Source organism: Bombyx mori, chromosome 13 (assembly GCF_030269925.1).
Source record: "Bombyx mori chromosome 13, ASM3026992v2".
Lineage (NCBI taxonomy): Eukaryota > Metazoa > Arthropoda > Insecta > Lepidoptera > Bombycidae > Bombyx > Bombyx mori.
Window position 1 is genome coordinate 10,803,357 of NC_085119.1, and position 3,688 is coordinate 10,807,044.

General features: G+C 37.2%; 1 long non-coding RNA gene across 1 annotated transcript; it reads right to left on the minus strand.

Moving 5' to 3' along the window:
- Positions 1–1,605: 1,605 nt before the first annotated feature.
- LOC134200030 (uncharacterized) lies at positions 1,606–2,996 on the minus strand. The gene is made up of 2 exons (XR_009974778.1): positions 2,890–2,996; positions 1,606–2,555 (listed from the first exon to the last, which is right to left on the minus strand). It is a non-coding gene; the product is annotated as an uncharacterized LOC134200030 (long non-coding RNA).
- Between the last annotated feature and the right edge of the window lie 692 nt (positions 2,997–3,688).

A 3,688-nucleotide genomic window follows, 5' to 3' on the forward strand; every position in this document is an offset into this window, starting at 1 on the left:
ATTTTTGATTGATGAAGCTGAGTGGTCGCACACAAAATCCAAGCCACGCCCTACTGGCAAGTGCACGATATTTCTTAATCTCGACATCATCATAAATTAATATAATATTTCGTATTCCAAACCAAATTTTTAATTTTTAATTTAATTTATAAGAGATAAAAAACATGTAAAATGTTGTTGCGATTGGATTAATTTTCCTTCTTTTTTTTTCCTACCTATTCGCTGGTAGCCTAAGGGGCTATTCTAGCTACGCCTGGACGAGTAAGTGAGCTCACGGGCTGAGAGAATTGGCTAACACTAGCCTTAGCAAGAGCAGTGCTTCGCAGAGTCTACCACCGGATCGGAATCGCGACACACTGAGAAGATCCGGCGAGAAACTCAGTGGGCTGTGTCTATGGGTTAGTTTGCTCGTCGGAACTCTACGTTGTTATCGACGAGTTCGACGAGGACGGTCGAGAGCTCGGTCAAGCACCGAGACTGAATCCGGGAATCCGACATGCTTCGGGCGACGGTAGCTTTGCACTGCCCCGTTGTGGTCCCCGTGTTAATGTTGCAGAAAATGAAAAACATAACCTTTAATATTAAGAGCTTGGGATTGTACACGTCGCGGTTGAGTTCTATCATTCTATCCTGTGATAAAAAAATTATACTTAATTATGAAGGCAAGTTTTGCACTAACTATCGTCATCCTCATTTAATTCAGAGCCGAACGCCAAGCTCAACTAAACCTTAGGTCAATTAGCATTGTATTTCATTCAACTATTGTGTAGATGGGAATCATGACGAAGGTCAAAGCACCCGTAATAAGTTTCCGAGTGTTACAGGTTAATTAGCGGAAACATGCTCGCGGTAGGTAGCTCGTTGTTTTGGTCAGGACTCGCCGTACCGTTAGCTTTAAGTGGGACACGGCTCGCCGGCATGTTACGTGGACAATTTGCATTACATTCACCCAAACTTGTGGTGTTGGGTGATAGTGAAATGATACTTTTCTGTTTAGCTGTTATGAAATACGACTAGATTACTGTGCTCTCATCACGAACAACTTTGAACGAACTATTTTGTTCCATATACGCAATAAAAATACAAAAAATCTAATCGATACAAATAACTACTAATTTCATGGTTCTTAAAATTAATTGAACTGAAAAAGAATCAGAATTGAAATAAATTGTCATGAAAGCTCTACATTGTGTTCGCAAACTCAAAGGAAACTAAATAAATTAGGTTTAAGATTACAAAATATTATATTATTGCACAACACTTTCCGTACTTCAGTAACTGTTGTGAGTGTTACGAGCATGTGGGCCGTCGGAACGTCCTTGACGAGGAGTACAGTTACTCCAGCGAGATAGTTTGCAGCACACACAAACTAGTCCCACGCTATGTGAAGTTAAAACAGTCAAACAATAATAAGATATTATTTATTTGTCGCCGATAGTTTGGCTTTGACGTAGTTTCTGAATTTTTATTTTTTATTTTATTAATTTTATCAATTTTTTTTATAGTGAACTAATAATGTATTTTTTTTAATTTAAAATACAAGTATGTAAAAAAACTAACAATGGACGGTGAGCAATAATAATTATCGAAATAAGACCAAATACATATTTTATTCAATATGTTTATACTTATGCACTTACTGTTTCTTCTATTATCTATGGCGTTTGAGTCACTGTTGTATGATCACATCGCATGACGTTAGCAACGCCTTAACGGGAGCTTTCCATCTCAGTCCGGCCGTGGATAACGGGATCACTCCCTTCGATTTCGTCCACCTTTCATTTTCGAGTGTCGCCAACGACCTCATCTGCGTCACCCTTTGTGTTACAAGTTCATTCACAAATTTCGCATATTTCTTAACAATTTTTTTTTTCATGTTCGGTACAGATGAGCAAAAAAGTACTTGGTATTAAATGGTTAACATCACAATTTTTTTAGACCGCCAGCCACCCCTTAAAGATATGGTGTCAAAATCTTACAATCGGTGTTCCACCATTTGAACTGGAATGAATGTTTCGCGGCACTAATGAGTGATAGTTGACGTTTACGGTCTCACAATACGTCCTGCTACCAGGAAATGCAGGTTGGCGATTGTAGTATACTGGAACACAATGGCTAGATAGCACTTTTGCCCATTCGTCGTTTTTTTTCCTACATATTCGTTGGCAGCTTTAAGGGGTTTTTCCAGCTATGCGCGGAGAGGTAGGTAAGCTCACGGCTTCAATTTGAGAATTTGCTCACGGCTTCAATTTGAGAATTTGCTCACAGAAAGAAAAAAACTTCGCAGAAACTACCACCGGATCGGAATGGCGATCCACTAAGAAAATACGGTGAGAAACTCAATGAGCTGTGTCTAAAGGCAAGTTCGCTCGTCGAGCTCTTCGTCGTAATCAACGAGTTAGTCGTCTTTCGCAATACCCTCATGAAAAAGTGGGGTTGTGCTAAAGTGTGACTTCGCTAAGCACTCGAATAGTAGTTTTTACAATAATTTGATTGATTTCACAAATTATTTGTTGCCTTACGCATGTATGTGTTATGTCATAAGACGACTTAATCTGCAAGAAAAATATTGATGATGGCGGGTGCTGTCAACTTACGACCAAAAAAAAAAACTTGTAATGAATATTCCTAGCTTAGTTTTATTATATTTTAAAATGAACGAAATTCACATTTGAACATGTATGAGGAGTGTGATGAAAAATTTCAATAAAATTTTAATTACATATTAACCACGGGAAATGATTTTGGAAACTTTTCAGTGCCAAGGTCAGTGAGCTATCTTTGATTTCGTTTAGTATAATTTCTTGTGAAAAAAAATATAATTTTGGTTTTTTGCCATTATAATTTGTCTGTAACTCGAATGCATCAAATACTTTTAATTTTACTAACCAGTCGACTAAAATGGAAAGTATTGGCATTTTTTGTAAGACGTAAAATGTAAAAACACAATTGTTAAAGTATAAATTCGTCACGGTATTGTTACACTTGTCAAATTCGGTTCAACGATGGGTGACCATCGCAATTTACAGCTCTAATAGAAACCTTCCTGGAGTTTTAACGGCAAAAATACTACTTGCACATTAATGAAAAATAGAGTTCGTTAGTCAAATTGATCCTAAATACTTAACTCTTATTTCTGTCTATATATTTTATATTCTCTATCTTCTGGTATATTCGTACCGGGGTGATTAATATCTCTGTTCTACTTGTCTAGTACCAACTTTAGAGGAGGATCTACGATATCATTTTCAACAGTTCAAATAGGGTGAAAAAAATAAAAAAATGAGATGTATTATTACTAATATAGGTATAGGTATCATCACTGGCTGATGGATGTCTGCAATGCCAAAGACACAGCCAACCTATTGTCTACCGCTGATTGCCCTCCGCAAGCCTTGTTTGAATAAAGACCACTAGAGACCTAGGGGTAAGAAACGACCTAATCAGAGAAGAGACACAAGACGAGACAGCATCTAAGTGTTGTATGGGCCTAGCCAAAGCATTATCAACTAACATTATGAACATGGCATAAGTTAACGAAAAGCTAACCTATTGTGTACTTTTCATACAAGCGCTTAATAGAGTAAGCAGATTGCACTTTTGGTAGCTTCTGTTCGTATTTATATTTTATAGAGTATGGTAAAAATGCTTATTATTCAAATCCAAATGGCGCAACGAAAGGTTCAAG